The following is an 18768-nucleotide window of genomic DNA, read 5'->3' on the forward strand; positions in this document are numbered from 1 at the left end:
AGCTCAGACGTTGATTATGTGTATTTGACAATGCAACAAAACAACGACTGTCGCAGGCGAGCACCCATTGTAGTGCACAAGCATTGGTCGCTTAAAAGCTTCTACTTTGCATGAGTGCGCTTTTTTAAAGATCTCTTTCAAGGGGCTCACTGAAGGACTCCGTAATAGCCGCAGAGTCTTAGCCCATTACCACTAGAAAGCAAAATGGATGATGGAAAATGATAGAGGTTAAGGAAAAAGGTCACGAAAGTAGAAGGAGGAGACGGAGAGAGAAATCAGAGGAGGCTTATAAAGCGGAGGAGGTGCAGCCAAGCAACAAGAACAACAACAACAACAAAAAACTCCCTAGGTAATTAAAGATTTGAGAAAGAACAAATCAGGAAGGAGAGAAGAAATGGGAGGAAATAGGGGTGAAACAGGTGAGAAATGAATCGATGGACATAAAGAGAGGCTGGGCATGTTGAGTAGACTGCAGGAGAGGTGGGACGAGGACAAGGACTCCAAGAATGAACAAATGATGGATGAGCTGAGGAGGAGAAGATGGAGGAGGATGGAGAGAGGGAAGGCGAATGAGAGAAGACAGAGTTGGAGGGTGCAAAGGAGGATATCCTCTTTTTCATCCACGCTTAAAGAGGCTGCTGCGGCGGACTGACAGTGATTCAAACTGACACCTACAGCAGAGATGAGACCATGTCTGAGCAAGCATGACTGGACAAGAATAATCATCACACTTACTGATGTGGCTTCCAACATTTAGCCAGACTCCTGTGAGCTGTAACTTAATTATATGTGGAGACAACTGTCATGTCTGCCCAAGAAAGTTGTGATTGTGAGAAATATATATTTAAACAGGTGATTGAAGCACCAGATAAGTACCAGTGGAGAAAAAAAAGTGCTCAATTTGATATCCATTCTGGATTAAGCTGCTTGAGATAGTGTGACCAGTTGTTGCTTAAGTTTGTTTGACTGAGTGTCAAAACAGATTTAAGAATCAAGACTGTGTCATTTAGGAGTCTATGAGGCGCAAAGTGTTTCTCAAGCGTGTACATTTGTAAATGAGATTAAGGGTCTGTCTTCCAGGGAGGCACCAGATGCTGAAAGCATGTGACAACCTCGACTTTTGCCACAGTTGCAGTGCACACATTAGTTGTTCCCATTTTAAAAAGTGGCCAGGGTAACCTTCGAAAAATGGTGCGTGTATCCGTTAATTATGCATATCAGGGCTAAATGAAACATTAAGCAGAAGGGATTAAGTTCTGGCAGCTTTTTAACACTCAACTGTTAAAAGCCTCACCCCTTTTAAATTATCAACACACACAAGCAGACATTTCAGGTTGAAAAAACTGGTGGGCATATATACAGAAATGTTGGCTAACATTTCAAATTAAGGTCACAAGATTCACCATTAACTAGTTGCTTAGAATGCTTGATCGTAGCACATTGGCTGCTTATTTATTTATCTTTTTGGGGTAAAAAAAAATGCCATTTTAAATCATTTACAATTGTTATTTGTTTTTGGAAGGCATCTTGTGACCCCCCCTCTCAGTGTCTCACGGCCCCCCAGGGGGTCCCAACCCCTACTATTCTAGACTACTCAAAGCACTTTTCCACCGCACGGCACATTCACCCATTCACAAAGATGGCAGAGGCTTTTGTGCAAAGTGTAGCAGCGGGAGTGATGTTGGGATTTAGTGTCTTGCCCAAGGACACCTCAGCATGTGCCTGCAGGAGCGGGCGGCAAAATAAGCTGGGGATCAAACCATCAAACCTCTGGTTTAGAGACAACCTGCTATACTACTGAGCCACTGCTGCCCTTTTATAGTGCAACCAGAAGCAAAGAGCGTGATGACACTTGCTCAAGGTGACAGTTTGATCAATCCAGACAAAGACTGTCTGCTGTAATTTTAATTGACAACTCATTGCTGTTGTACTCTCATGGAATGCTGCTTGTCCAATCCGATTACTTGTTTGAAGCTAACTGTTGTCGAGGTGTAAATTAGGTTTCTGTGGCAGCATTATGGACTTAACAGATCAAGTAAGCTGAACTCAAGGTATGAGGCTTCTTGTTTTCAAACTCTGTAGCCATTACTAAGATGGACTCTTTTGGAGATAAAGCAGAGCCTATAGGAGAAGAAGCCGAGTCACCCCTATGTGTCATGGAAGGATTCGTCAGTACAGAGGGGGGGGCACTGTGACTCACTGGGTTTTTGTCACAGAGGTACTGCCGTGCTAACAACTTTGGCCAGCCTGACAGTACCCTTGTAGTTGGAGAGAAGGTTAACGTTTGTCAAATGTCACATGGAAACTCATAATTGTGCTACTAACCGAGCTGATTCAGCGACTCAGCCGCAGGGAGCGAGGACAGGCTAGGTCTGTCCACATTTATTATGAGCTCTCTCATAGGAGGGGGGCCGATCTGAAGGCCAGGGACCGAGTCAGCTTCACATCTGTCTGCTCTACAGTTTCTGTGCACTCTGCGATATCTGCCATCTGTAAAAGTTATACCTTCAGTTGACAAGATGATAGTGCAGTATATAAAGAAAACAACTGTTTGGGGGGGGGGGGGGGTAATGACTTTATGAAGGATGCCTCCTGGACTTCTGGGCACTCCCAACCGGGAGGAGACCCCGGGGGTAGACACAGAGGAAACGTTGCTGGGGAGAAGGGAGTCTGGGTTGACTTAATGCGCTTGCTGCCACTGGGACCTGACCTTGCGAAAACAGAAGATGGATGGATGGATAGTTTATTTTCTTCCTCACTTCAATTAGGTGTTTTTCAATCAATATTAAAACGACATTCAAATGTTACGATCCAATATAAGTGGAGTGCATTTCCTTCATCTTTCATACTTTACCCATAGAGGATACAGTGGTGCTAAGCAAACAGGCTTGATGCAATTTTGGAATATACTCGTCAAAAAAATGGGTTGAATCTTCCTTAGTAAGTCCCAGGATTAACCGCCCCAATCCTAATGCTGCATCTGTATCTATACACAGAGCAACAATGCCTCTTTGTGGATGCTCAAAGAACTGCAGCTAGACTAAAATGATGCACAAGAGTGATACTAGAACGGGGGGGGGGGGGGGGGGGGTTGCTCATTCCAAGTCGTTCCTTGATCCCAGTTCTTTTTCTCCTGAACTCATGACACGCACTTACTTGTTTTGGCATTACGGCCACATTCCAGACAAAAATTAAGAAAGCTTGTTCTTGGAAATGTACAAAGCATTGTGCTGGATAATGAAGATTTATAGATAAGACACGTCATTGTCATTGCATTAAAAAAAACACAATGAAACTTTGTTGAAACTATGGTTTCAAACTCAACTCCAATTCCATGTTGGTTCATAACCAATGTTAACAATGTCAGTCTGAACATGTTTTCCTGGCACTACCCTGACATAAGATCACCTCTCTCTTCGGCATTTAGATCCACAGATTGATGAAACAACAAAAATACTGAACAGATAAACTAGTGTACAACATGCTGCTTACATTGTGCATGAGAGAAAAATTAAACTTATGACAAAATGTCAGAATCAGAAATGTCAGCACTCATTTTTGTTGAACTGCAAAAGAATGAGACATCAAATGCTCAGTGGCCTTTTGGTTTTAAATGGAATTGTTTACATGGTCAAAAAAGTATAAAAAGATTGCTATAGATACTTATTGGTGACTGACACTGGTTTAATCCAAGTTTACAACAAAATCTTTTTTTATGAATGTGGTAAATGTTGGATATATATGTATGGCCTTAATGTTGTATGACCATGAAGGGCTAATAAAAACAGCACATCGAATAACTGAAACTAATTTGGATGTGTCATAGTTTTGCAATAGAGCTATAATGAAGAAGGTAGGAAATGAAACTTGTTGCTGTTTGTCACGTTTCTGCGGAGTCCCCCAGTCCGGGGCATGTTGCCTCACGCTACAGTGAAAAACCAGACACCACATGATCTGAGGTTTAGGACTCAGTTGACTCTCTTCCTGGCAGTGTTTCTTTTAAGCTCCAACACATGAAGCAGATATTAACTTTGGCAGACGTTTCCTAATTATGATCAGGAGATCACCGTGGTGAGTACAGACACCCTCGTTACTCCTCATGTTTAGCTCTTTAGGATAAGGTATTATCTTTTTCTCTGACAGAGTTCTATTGGTTTAAACAGATCCAAGTGATGGGATTCACTGAGCATGTTTCCCCATGGGTTTCTATCACCTGGATAGTTTCAGCAGTCTTCATATCTGGTGAGCCCTAACCCTTTGTTTTGTGTTCTATCATCAAAGATATGTAACATATGTTGTACACCTTTACATTCAATAAAGGAAAATTACAAGATGTAGATCTTTGAGAGAAAATGTTTAAACTAAAACTTCCTTGGAACGGTCTTGAATGTTGTTTACCACTGTCTCTTGTGTTACTGGTAAATATCTCATCATATATACCACTGTTTTATGACTCTGACATTGTTTGAAACTCTTATTCCCAAAATGGCTGAAAACAAGTCAAATAAATGCTTGATAGAGCTCGCTCGTCTCTTGTAGCAACAAGTTCAAAACTTTAACTTAACTTCACATCGCTTACAGCTAGCATAGTTCTACCCAATAATGGTCCAAAAATACTTTTGTTTCCATTTCAACCCTTTGGGGTTTTCATGTCAATCAAAGATAAAACATCGTGTAAAGTAGAAGGAAACTCTTGCGCTTTGGCCCCTCCCTAGAAGAAGGTCGGTGCTCTCAGAGAAGGACCTAAGACGTTAAAAAAAAGGACTCATTCACACGGACACAATCCAAGGAAGTACCAGAGCACAAATTTACAAGGGGGAAAAGACATCCTGCGTAAAGTTATACGTTTAGAAGTGCTGACTGATGCTTTATTGATTTATTTATGAATGGAGGTAATTGAGCTTTTGGTCCTTTTCTTTAGTTTTGGTTTCATGTTTAAACTAACTAGCTGAAGCTTTTTCAGTACTAACATCTATATTTCAATTCCAATTTTCAGCAAAAAAATATGAAAATTAAATTAATAAAATAATTTTCCAAAAATGTCCTTTAATACCTGTGACATAATCCATTCTTTTTCCCCAACAGAGCGTTTTAAAGAGGTCATATTATGCCCTTTTTGGGGTTCATATATTTAATCTATGTACCTACTAAAGTATGTTCACAATAGCTACAGTTCAAAAAAAGTGTCTGTTTTCATGCACGCCTCCACGCACCGGCTCGCTTCTGACTCTCTCTAAGGCTCTGAAGTGCCCACGTTCAGAGTCCCCACGTATGCCAAGTCTGATCTGATTGGTCGGCCTGTCGGCTCTGCTGTAATTGGTCAGTCGCTCAGCACGGTTCTCGGAAATGTCACGCCCCTTTTACCATATTGGGAATGCAGCCACTTTGGCTCCAAGGGGGCATAAACATTAGCACCTTAGCACTACTGTGCTACCGCAGGCTACGGCATATCGTGGCTGTGCTACAGAATTTAATGGGCGTGCAACATGAGCTACTGGGCTTGCCACAACGAGCCAATGGACTTAGATGTCACACGGGAAAAAAATGTTTTTGAGGGGCGCTAGAACCGAGCGTTATATGCAGCTAATGCTGCAGCTAACAGGAGGAAATAGGGGAAGCTGCGTTTCCGCAGACTTTGAATTTTTGCACACAGATGTGCCTAAACATGCACAGGACACTTGGAAAACACACTAAAGAGCATATAAAACCAGAAAAAGCATAATATGACCCCTTTAAAGGCCCAACTCTAAAAAATAACTGTTACCTGACTGATTATCTATAGAGTACATAAAAAGACCAGAGATTTCTTTTTTGTTTTTTACTTTGGTGGCCCTGACCTTTGTAAGGGTGGCATGGCATAACTTTGTTTGCGCTCACAGATATGTACAACTACCATAGGTTTGTTTCTGTTTGGACCAGCCATAACTATTTTAATGAATTACATCCGGGCATCTTACAGTATACTCTCCAGCCATCGGTGATTTCTTTTGTGTGAAATTAAATACACAAGAGTGGTTGAAGCGTACACATTTCCTGTGCTCTATACTTTAAGACTGAAACTGAAAATCACTGAAAGAGGATGGTAATTTGTCAGTTTGAACTTAAGTAACTCCTCTGACCGGGTAGATTGCCAATGATGGCTGAGGATTTCTTTGGTGGCACATATTGGGGTGGCCAATCAAATTCCACACTAGGCCTGTGCCACCCCTTGGACAAGCCCCTGCTTCCTAAGCATAACATGGAATAATAATAATAAAAGCTATACTGAATGAAGTTTTGTTAACGAAGATAAATGAATGAAGTTAATTTTTGAGAGTAAATCATCAAGCTGTGTTCTCGTTTTGACTAACTGATCTCTCTCTCTGATCATTCAGTCAGTCGGGCAATGGAGCTGCACACTGTTCCCCAGGTGATAGCACAATGTGGAGAAAACGTGACACTGACCTGTGAGGCAAGACAATCAAGACCCATGGACATTAAAGTATTTTCATGGGTGTTTAAAAACAGGATAATGTGTGAATATGAAAATGGTCTTCCTCAACATAAGGGTCAGTGTGAAAACAGTCCCCAAAACACACTCAAGCTGACTCTCACCAACGTGATGCCAGTCGACATGGGAAAGTACCTCTGCAAGATACGCTCCACTGTTGGAGGAAAGAGTTCCCCTACACATGTGATAGTACAAGGTGAGTCCACTCAAGGAAGTCACGATGGTTCAATCGCCATAGCTAACCCAAATTGAGCCATTCCTGTGTATACTCTACACATCCTTGCAATTTTGTTCAGTCATTTAACTTGTCTGCAAATTTGTTCAAGCATTTTCTTTCCCAGGCTTTTGTCTTACTCTCCCTAGCTCTTAGACTATAAACTATCTTGGTCCAGGATGTCATATAAGACATAAGAGGGTATATTTAATGTATTTGGAATGATGCATGCTAAAGACTTCCTTTTTTTGTTTTAATGTGAAGCAAACAGCTGCACTAGCAGCATTCCCTGGTCCAGTCTTGTCAACAGTGTCTTTTCATAAAATTTGCCAATCTGTCTAGATTCCTTATAGTCATTCCAGTTTTGTCCTTGCATGATTATTTATTCATGTTTGATGATCATTTTGTCACTGTCTTTTGGTATCTTTCTCCATTTTTTTTTTTTTTTTTACAGAATGCACCGCAAGTCGAAACTACTCCATCAATAGTACTCAGGCTACGTGTTGGTTCAGTTGCCATTTCCCCCTCTGCAACGTCCACTGGTCCCAAGGAGACTTAAACTTAACAGACTCTGCCAGAACAGAGATCCAGATGGACCAGTATGAAAGGCAATTTGTCGTGAGCACAATCGATTTGGAGCCAAAACATCTCACTCAGTCTTATCAATGCCGTCTGTGGCCACCTTCTGACATCAACCGTCTCTCCTTTCAAACACTGACGCTGACTTCAACAGGACACATGTTCACACTGCAGTGGATCTGTGCAATGGTGGAGATCCTTCTGTTGACATTTCTAACTTAGAAACCAATGTACAGCTAGAATACGTGCTTTCATTGGTTGTTGTTTTTTTATATGGAAAAGTAGTCAAATAAAGCACTTAAATGCACAGTATGGAAATTCTACCATCAGGGGGCTCTCTATCAAAATGATAACAGAAGATTACATCCAGGCTGGCAGGGAATCATGCGAGTGATTTTCTCTGCTACTCCAACCCAACGCCCGATGAAAACGAACTCTGCATTGACCGTAGTCAAGATGAATGGGCAGGAGAGACCCGAGGAAGAGAATATATTTACCGATGAGCAAAATGTTTCACAGCAGCACTTACAGAAACAGCATGGCAGCTTTCAGTAGTAGTTCCTGCCTCCTTATATCTGGTGTATTTACAGTATATATATATAACAAAAGGTTTCAGCTTTTTTTTTAATTAATTTAGATATTTTAGAGTGAAATTCTAATAACATTCTACATATTGTACTTTTAATACTTAATCAAAACACAGGCTGAACTTGGGCTGTAAAGCTGCCATCATGTGGGTAAGCTTTCTTTTTAACATGCCTTGTTACTTGTCGTGTATTTGAAGCCTAGTCGCAGCTTGTTTTCTCTGCAGAGTCAAAAGTCTGTTCATTTTTGTCCTTCAAAGCCCCCTAAATATTTTTTGAGAGCATGCTTTGGCTTCCACTTCCACTTGATGGCAGCATTGCATTTGCAGTATCATACACACGTCTGTTAATGTTCTCAACATGACTGTTCATTTTGTGTGGAGAGAACACTTTGCCTGCATAGATACTGTTCAGCTCTCCTTACAAATACATTTAAATATCAACTACTTTTCAGTCACAAAATTATTTTTATTTTTTAAAGGTGTACTGGTAGTATTGGTGTTTGTTGTAATGCCAAAAAACTGATTTTAAGCATTCACTTGCTAGAGCTACTGACTCTACCTTTAAAGTGACATTGCCATCCAGATTCAGAAAAACTTAACTGTTGCATAAGACACAACACAGCTTCAGTTCTGTACCCCTCCAGTCAGCGGCTTGTTTACGTTGAGCTGGATAAAAGAAACAAGTCCCTGCAGTAATAAATGAGCAATGAAGATTGAAGACAGTGCTTTTAATATAAACACTGTGAGCCAAACCAGTAAGCAAGCAAGGACATGTGCAGGTTGGTGTTATACAATGATGTTCTCACATGTCGGCAGCAGAGATGAGACAGAACCAGGAAGAGAAATTGGGGAAGGTCAATACTTCAGTGCAAAAAAAGTTTTTTCTTGAATCACATTATGTGTCTGTTTGAGAATAAGAAAAATGCATTTAGCTTTCTGCTGCTCTAGAGTAAGAAAGAAAAAAAGACCTTTAAGATGGTAGACTACAGCAGCAGGAGAGACAGTTCAGATACAAACTACAGATAAGTTACAACACAAATGATACCGATTTTATTTTTTACTTAGAGTTAGATGACAGGATGATTTTGATTTCAGGCTGATTTTTTAAGCTTTGTTTTTTTTTTGCATGCTCTTTTTTCCCATTTAGATTTTTCCATTTTCCGGGTTGTTTCGTCTGGAGCAAAAAAAATTGTGTTGAATCCAATCTCCAGTAGGTATGACACTGTTACCGTGGTGATTTGAAGGTGCTTAAATCTCTTGTAAAAAGGATATATTGCTTTTCTCTAATTCTTTTCTTTCTCTTTTGAAGCAGAAAATTGAATTGGTCCCTTTGACACAAAAAACAATTACATGCTGTTTGCTTGGCTTTAAAAGGAGCTCTGATTGGAGGAGGGGGAGTTTCCTCATCAAGCAGATGTCAACTTCATATACAGTACATTCAGACGCCAACATATCTGAGGAGGGTTTGCATTTGCTTTTATTTGTTGTCTTGTGCACAACAGTTTTATGAAAAAACGGCAAAATAAACATTTAAGGGATGGTGGCATGGATCTGGAAAAGTCTTGAGTACACAAACAACTGGGTCAACTGATTATTTCAAATCAGAATTTGGCAATCAATGTGTTGATTCTTAGTTAATTACACTTGATTATAAGAGCATATATGCACCTGTTATATCGTCTGTGTGCACACCTTCTGTTTTGATAAGCTCACATGTTAGTATAGCATGCTCACTGCATCTTAATCTGTATATTATTAGTATAGATGCTCACTGCATCTTAATCTGTATATTATAATCCTAAAAACACACTTATTTTGTAGCATTACTTATTTATAGCATTTATTTATATTTATTGCATCCCATTAATCCAGCCATCCAGATATACCTCATAATTCACTTTTTTTGGCTACATCTGTAAATTTTGCGATTACTGTACATAGCACAGAATTACTGTACATAGCACAGACTCTTGCACTCAATTACTGTACATAGCACAGACTATTGCACTTTCTGCTTATTTGCACTTCTGGTGAGATGCCAAACCTCATTTCGTTACTCTATACTTGTATATGTGTAATGACAATAAAGTTGAATCTCATCTCATCTCATCATCTCATGCAGAGCTTGCTGACCGTGACACACATATCCTGCTTACTTTTCAATCCCTCTCAGACGGAACAGATCATGTAGGTTACAAAAAGATTCAAAGTACAACAGGTTGGACGGCCTGTGACCACAAACCAAATCGGTTCCTCAGACACTACATTTTGTATATTTATCTGTTTCTAATAACGAACAGGGCAGCTGTGGCTCAATTGGACGAGTCGGTCGTCCGACTGGAAGGTCAGGGGTTTGATCCCCAGCTCCTGCAGTCACATGTCCTTTGTGTCCTTGGGCAAGACACACACTAACCCCAGGTTACTCCCGCTGCTTCGTCGGAATCAAGTTAAATGTGTTTTAGCAAGATTCTCATTAAATAAAAATGGACCATAAATTCTGCTCACGTGCCCTTTAGCTGCTAAAGTACCAGAACATGATGAAGTGACAGTGGTCACATGAACGCATTCTCACAGACCTGAGGTCATAACACTTCCTACATGATTCTCACGTGAGTGGATAATACATTCTAAGAATAAAAAACATATTGACACCTTTAAGTGGAGCTGCTACCAGTCCCTCCTGTTGATCCTTTGCACATACGGCTTATAATGAATCTTCTCTTTGAGTGACACCTTCATGACCGAACAAACATCCCTCTGGTTTTTTTTTTCCTCCATCATTCAAACACTTATCTTTGACTGACTGATTAAGCTTTCCTCCATGAGGTACAGACAGTGTGTGCTTGTACAGTTACATGAGAGAGACATGTGATCATATATTTCAAGAATGAAAAGTTATTTTAAGTATAGTGTTGCCACGACGATGAAAATGGTGCTGAAAAATGAATACAAACAACTTCATAAGTTTTCTTTATTAGCTAAAGAACTCCATGTATGGCCCTTCTGGCAAAATGCTAAAGGGTACGATGGAAAAGTTGAAAGTTTTGCACCATGTAAAGAAGACAACGCTTATTTAGCCATGGGACACTTTTTGATTATTTGCAAATGGAACAGCTTGTAAAAAAAAAAAGAAGAAGTAAACTAGCGCTTGAGGGATACAACGACCATTCAAGGCTGGACAGTTCTCTTCATAATTTCCCAGTGAATCCTCATTGGTCCTTAACCAAGACTGTAAGAAAAATGTATTACTGTCTGGCTGTGTTGAATACTTGATTCTGATTGGCCAAATACGCATAGCAACAGTCTGTTATTCTTGTATAGCAGGGTGTTGTTATATTATTATTGTACTTGAATTATTAAGTACAAACAGCAGATTAAAGACAGGAGCATTAACACACAATATCTACAAAAGATAAATGAATAATGGTTAAGTCTTTAGCAGCTCTTTGAAGGTCTGTATGTGTGTGAGTATGTTTGGGGAGGGGGTGATGGAGGCTACAGTTCGGGGGGGATGAAGCTGTTCCTCAGTCCTCAATCAATGAAAATTCATCATCTTGTGTTTGGGGGGCGTGTCACTCATTTAGCCCGTAACACCGGCAAATCAAACTACAAATGAATTGAAGTTTATCTGTGTTTTAGAAAGAGGCCTTTTTTTCCTTCTAATCTCCAACAGTAATGACTTCAGAAAGAAGCCTATCATCGGTGGTCTTGATTTAAAATCTGGAGTGAAATTGTTGTTGTTTTTTGAGTAATGAAAATGTTTGACATGACTAAACTTGAAGTCTAACCCATTCAATTAAAAAAAAAAAAAAAAACATTGATTATTCCACTTCAGCTGCTAGCTGTAACATTTGTTTTTTCAGTAATGGTCACTATTTAATGATTCACAGTGAGTGAACCGCTGTGAGCGGGAACAGGAAATGTAGTTATCAGTAAATGTTTTAAACTGACAGCGAAAAAAGTGGAGCTCTGCCACTGGAGCACCATTAAAACATCAAATACTGAACAGTTATATAACCTTCCAATTATTTTATGTAACTGTGGATGTTCAGGTTCCTGTTTCTTCAGTGTGAGCACGGTCACCTCCTAAAGTACATACATCCACAACCTCACTGTATACACACCCACAAAGTTGGCAGCAATGTGAAAGATGCGACTTAATCAGAATCGGCTTTATTGGCCATGTATGCTTAAACACACAAGGAATTTGTCTTCAGTACTGTGCTCTCAATGTACAACACGTATAACATTCAATAAAGTAAATATAGGCAAAGATACTACAAGAGGGCCGTCTCCATAAAACAGCTGTATCAAACAACATAAGAACCCTTTTTATTTTAAGGTTTATAAATCATGTAGCAAAGGAATAATACAAGAAATGATGTCAATGTTTGTTTGAGCCAAAGGAAGATTGATTCTGCTCAAGATGAACATTTAGATTTGCATGGGTGTCTATATATCATCACCTTGTTTAAATATATTTCATTTCTATTAATACCATTGCTTGACATGATACAAATATGTACTCCCTAATGTTCTTTGCAGTAGGACGTTGATGTCTTGTACCAGCATTGAACCAAAACAAACTGCTGTTTGGCGACATCTCCGCTATTCTGAGGCCTCCGCTGTCCTGCGGGGTCACACCTCCAACCTCTCTCCACTCGCGTTAGCACAAATTAGTTATCAATTAGAACTCACCATAATTAAGCATTGTCCTTTACTCGAGCTGCAATTGCCTGTGTCCTACATTGTGATGTCCCGTCCATGTAAACATGATGTAAACACGGCCTGACAACAAGGAAATTCAGAGTTTATTCATATATAAGTATATAAGTATGATAGCCAGTAAAAGTGAAATAGTGTGTAAACATAGCTTTGGTAGATCTGGGAAAAAGCAATGGTTTACAATCAAATACATTACATAAAAACCGAGGGTGCTGTTGTCCAATTGGGAGACATGGCTGGCCACATTACTCTCCATTATCTCGCTAATAATACAACGGGGACGTCAATGGGGCTTGATTATAGGGCTTCAGAAGAGTCATTGTGAGGAAGCCAAATGTGTTCTGTATTTAAAATTGGACTTTCTGACTGAAAGTATTATTGACTAGATTAAAGATATGAATATAACAAACATTTGGGAAACTAGTCAGAAAAAAACAAATTTTATATATTCCATTATAAAAAATCAATTTTTATTGGTATGATTGGAGACTACAGTGGGTGAACCCTGCCTCTCGCTCATTGAGTGATGGGATCAAGCCCCCCCCCCATAACCCTGAATGGAATAAGCAGTATAGATAGTGGTTGAAGTCCCGGTGCGGACAAAGTCTGGAAATTGGTAGCTTGAGAGGTGCCAGTTCATTTCCTGAGCACTGCTGAGGTGCCTTTGAGCAAGCAACAAGCTTTGTTTTCCAAAGAAATTATGAAAGATAAACATGTGGTATCAAACCAGAAGCAATGTTTGCATTTGTTTTTCCTTCCTCAAGGTTGTTAAACGCCTGAAGTTATCTCATTTGCCTGAATAATGTCTTAACATTGAAGGAGGCCTTGAGAGGCACAATGGAGACCGAGCCTGAAAGAACAAATGAGATCATTTGTTTGCTGTTTCTTTTCTTGGGGGACAGAATGTGCTTGAATATGCAAACCAAGCAGACATCTCTGACGTAAATATCTTCAGAACCTCATTGAAATTGTTAGTCAACCTTGCCTGAAGTGTTATGTTGCGTAAGTTGTAAAAGCATCATTCTACCCCTATGCAGACTGCTGCAACGTTAACACCCCAGCGATGTTTCACCTTCAATCTGACTTTCGAAGAGGTGTAATTCGGGGGGGGGGGGGTCGAAGTTATTCCCCCCCTCTGTGAGAGGTGGTATCAGTGGAGCCAGCGGGGGAGCACAGCGCTGTGTGTGTGTGTGTGTGTGTGTGTGCATATCTGACTGTGTGTGTTTATGTGGAGATCCTGCAGTGCGATGTTAATTGATAGGGATGGCCTCCATTGTTTCATTCTCCAAAAGTCTTTATATTGTCAACCATCTCTTTTCACTCACACTCAGTTTGTCAGCATTACTACCTTAACAAAGGAGCCGAGCCAAGGACTTGTGACAATGAGCTTGCTCAATCATGCTAGCTAACAGCTGCCTGCCAACGTGAAGCCCGTGCATTTTGCTACGATAATCAAATATAACATGGAGTTAGTTAACAACCAGTGTTGGATTAATAAGTACTTGAAAACCATACTCGAGAGTAAAGTAAAAACTTACTTCAAAGTTACTTCAAGTAAAAGTCACCTAACCCTACTGGTAATATCTGCTATAATACCTTATGTTTCAAGGGGCGTCGGTACAATGAGTTTAGACAAACAAAGCAGGCTGACATAACGAAGCAGTTACAGGTAGAGTCAGTCCACGCCCGACCACACATAGCAACCCAAACAAGTAGGGGCAACAAGCCATCAATCACTCTACAGCCGTCAACAGAGCAGCAACAGAAAATGTAACACAACAGTTCAGTTCATAAAGCAAAGAAAGAAGAAGGGCCAAATACTCAAATGGGTAAGAGAGCACACCGTAACATTAAAGGTCTGTGCATCACTAATGCACACACTCTTTCTCCTCTCTTTCTGATTTCATCCCAGTGGCTGTGAGACTTCAGAGAATCACTGATAAGCTCTCAACACAAAGTCAAGCTAAGGTCATCTACATGCCTTCATGCTAATTTATGCAGATTTGAACAGGAGGCACTGTTCAAGCTGTTTCGAAAGATAAGTGTACATCAGCAGACATGAAACAATATATAAAATACAGTAAAATATAAAATAGCTTTTAAGCTAACACAGTCTGCTTGAGAATTCAGTCTGATGTGAATTCAAGAAAAAAATCAATTGTGCTTTAAATTGGAAATGACTTTTGATGGTTATCAAGTGGCAGAGGAAGACGATACAGGCTAGTTAGTATGCAATGCATGTAAGTATTTCCTTATCACATGATTATGCTTCAGAATACATTCAAATTAATTCAGTCGTCAGCTCGCCATGATTTTCTCAAAGGTCAAATTGCTTAACACTGAACATCTACAATGATCATCCAATCAAAACTAAGCAATAGTAATAAGGCACAGCAAGTGTTGGGTTTCTTCTTGATGCTAGAAAGGTGTGCAGGGATCAATGCTCAGACGCTTTGTTTGATGCTATATGAATGGGTTTGGTTGTGGGATATTCTGAGACAACCTTTCCATAACCAATGAGCAACAGGTGGAGTAAATGTTAAAGATTATTTTGTGTATTCATCTGCTCCAAAGTAAGATGATCCATTAACATTCTAGGCTAATAAGAACCACAGTTGGAAATATAAAACTGGGTCAAATACAAAGGAATTGCAAAAACTCCTACTTTAAGCTCCAAGGCATGTTCCAACAGAAAATAATCTATGTGGTACATTAATATAATTTCACAGTTTTGCCTCGGAGTCGGGTTGATATTCTCAGAATGAATCTATAATTTTGAGAAAACAAGTTACATTTGCTGCCCTCTGGGTTCCCTATCTCAAAAACTCAATAATAGCATGATAATGTTGCATCACTGTGGAGAAACAGAGCAAGGCTGCAAAACAATAGTATTTATTTTGAAAGATTCTAAAAGTGGAGGTGTCAGTGAGGTGCAGAGAAGCGTCCCTGCTCTTTTTTTTTTTTATGAGGTTAATATAAAGAAAAGAAACTCATCGTTACATCACAGTTTTCATCAAGTACATTGAAGGCAGCCACTGTACTGGCAAAGACACCAGAGTGAAAAGAGGCTTGCTGCACCCTGATGCCTCTGACAATATGAAAAGGATGCTTGGAAATACTTAACCTTGCAGTAATGAGCACAACAGAGAATACAATGTCTGCAATGCCTGTAAGACTCTCTTAGGACTCAGTTTTCTCTGCATGCTCTGGGTTTGTCAAAATGAGGCCACGTTTACAGCAGAAGGATCCTCTGAAAACTGAGTCATTTTTTTTCCCCTCTAGCCTTTTTTTAAAATGTCTGCGTTCAGACGTGTGCATGGCGGTTGAAAGAGGGACTTTTGTTCAAAAAGAATGAAAGTTCATTTTGCTGGTGTAAATCCTTCTCAGCTTAGCAAAAATCACTCACTGAATGAACAGCATGGACTACAATATATGAAGATTTTATCCTCTGCTGCTCTTCTTCAGATATCAGAGGGTCAACTTGTATATGGAAGGATTCTTATGAATGAAGAGACAATAGTTCAAATTAATACAAGATGAGCAGCCGTGGATATCTCAAACTATATCAACTGAGACGTTGTTTGAATAAACAAAGTACAAAAACAAAGATTCTCTGCTGTCTTGACTTGTCAAATAGAAGATCGACTATTTCCACACATTTTTTTTTTTTTTTTTTTTTTTTAACCTTTCTTTTCATTGGTGTTCCACAAAGTGATTTCCTGCTCGTCCCAAAATAGCCTTTGTTTTCAACTTTCACAGTGAGTATTAGGTTACAGTTAAAAGAGAGCAGGAGATTTTTGACATAAGAGAATAATACGAGCTGGGTAATCAAACACATAGCATGTACCTTTTGGCTAGAGGGGAAATTGGCAGACATTGCCTTGGATTTCTGTGTAAATTGGCTGAATATATGAAAAAGCATAATGCATATATACTACTTAGAACATTTCACTCAAACCCAAAACAAATATCTTTCCCTTTACAAAGCCTGTTATCCGCCTGTCTCCCCTCCAAACAACATGTTGCACAACATAACACTCACCCACTCCTACATGTTTTACGCTTCATTGTGGGCTGCTGGGATTTTCTAATGAAAAACCCCTGTGAGGACCTTAGATCCAAGGTGTCGAGACTGCACTTGGACATAAGAGTCTTTCTTGTCACAACGATGCTGACCCAGAAAAGAAAGATGAAAGAAAGGCACAACTGAACGCTGCTGATCCACTTCTGAGTAAAACAAGAAATATATGGGTCAAAAATAAAATGCCTGACACTTAGTAATAAAATATAATTCAGGCACATAAATAAAGCAGCAATGTAGAGAAAATGAACGTATTTAACGTTATCATAACTAATGTTTCCTCATACAGAGAATACAGCCTTTACAACAACAAGGTGTTATGATACAGGTCGCCACCCTGGCGGCTGTTCCTGCCCTCCCCATCACCAACACCAACACACCTCTCAATATCCAGGACATGATGTTCCAGATCCAAAGGACAAAGTCAGAGGTCCTGTAACTGCAAAAATTAGGAAAGAGGATGTCTGAATTCACACTGGAGAGAACGATCTGCATGTACGTTCCAAAGTCACAAAGCCACTAAATGAAAAGGATGGATTAAGAGCAAGGGCAAGGAACGAGTGGGCAGCTCTGTGCTTTTTTTGCTGAAATACACATTTTATGGTGTGTGTAGAAATGATAAAGAAATGTAAGAGAAAAGTTGAGACAAACAGTGAGGTTATGGAATGGCAACGATTTTACTAACTTTATTAAAACAAAGAGGTTCACTGTAAGAAAGACAATAAATTGACTTTTTAAAATCATAGGTTAGGAAAACTGGCAAAGTGTTAAAAACAAACTGCAGTTCCTTGAGTTACCACTTGAGGCTGACTCCAAAGGCGAGTAAATCCCCATTAGGCCTGATACAGTAATATGTTATAATATAGTCTTTTATCTGCTCTTTTTTGCAAAGTGTCTTACTTAAGAAAATATGTACACATCAGTGTTAGAAAACCACGGTAAAGAGCATTTTGCATAATATGTGAACTTTAAATTGATTGTGTTTTTGAGAACCTGTATCACAAAACATAATATCAAGTATTGTTTTGTTATTCCCATAATAAACAGACCAGTTCTATTTTTTATCACAGCCTGTATACCTACTCACATACTGTAAATGCTACATGAAGAAAAAACCTGGTTTCTATACATGCTCGGTTAAAACCTGCTAAACTAGATCACTGGTGAAATGGTGGCTATGAAAGTTCTTGTCTTTATTTTTCAATGATAGCCAATGCTACAATCTCTCTTGGGAGAAATCGATCGCTGTCAAGTAGCATTCATCCAAATAATTGTGTTCCGTCACACTGCCTCTAGTGCAATGATGGAGTGGTCTGCAACCGCAATCATATCAGACCATGGTGTAACATCTATGACAAGGTAATGTTACTGTTACTGTTCATCCTATTTGAAATGATTAGACCATCCATCAAAGTCAAGTGAATGGGTTAGGGTTATAGCTCATTGTAGAAGCTGCTTCGGATTCTAAGATGAAGACATCTCATGTACAAATCTGCTGATTTCTTCATGTGCAGTTTGATGGGAACAAGCTGTTCTCTCTAAACAAAACAATTGAATAGGATTAAAAGCCTACAGCGGCACCCCGCCTTCACACCATGGGCAAACAAAGTGTGCAGATCCTGTGTCTGTTCAGTCTTCATCATACCCTCCACTGGAGTGTGTCGTCCTTAAATTGCCCACTTAGCTCAGCTGTAAAGATCAAATGACTTTACAGCATGGTGCCATGTTTCTGGGTCAGCCTCTATAACAGCCTGTGGTGCATCTGTGTGCATTTAAACCAGGCAAGAAGTTCTCCTTCATATCTACCGCGCCAATAATAACAGTTTCTGAAGTCTGTGCTGGAAGTGCAATCTTAAACTAGACTCATGATCTTTGACAGCTCGTCAAACAGTCATGCCATGTGCTATTAAGGGTGACAAGGACAACATTTAGCCCGGTCACACTTTTAATGATAAGGCGCCGTCGCTAGCTACATGCACACACACCCTGCTAAATAAACACCAATCATTCTTGTGTTAAACTTGTGTAACTTGAGTAAATATATCCAAGAAGCATCTCCTGACATTGGATCTTTTATTTTCCTGCTTTGACCC

General features: G+C 39.7%; 1 long non-coding RNA gene across 1 annotated transcript; it reads left to right on the top strand.

The window, feature by feature from the left end:
- The first annotated feature begins 3959 nt into the window (after positions 1–3959).
- LOC109996496 (uncharacterized) lies at positions 3960–7590 on the top strand. Its single transcript, XR_010668933.1, has 4 exons — positions 3960–4071; positions 4164–4242; positions 6375–6686; positions 7159–7590. It is a non-coding gene; the product is annotated as an uncharacterized lncRNA (long non-coding RNA).
- The last annotated feature ends 11178 nt before the right edge of the window (positions 7591–18768 follow it).

Source organism: Labrus bergylta, chromosome 16 (genome assembly GCF_963930695.1).
Source record: "Labrus bergylta chromosome 16, fLabBer1.1, whole genome shotgun sequence".
In the NCBI taxonomy this organism is placed as follows: Eukaryota; Metazoa; Chordata; class Actinopteri; order Labriformes; family Labridae; genus Labrus; species Labrus bergylta.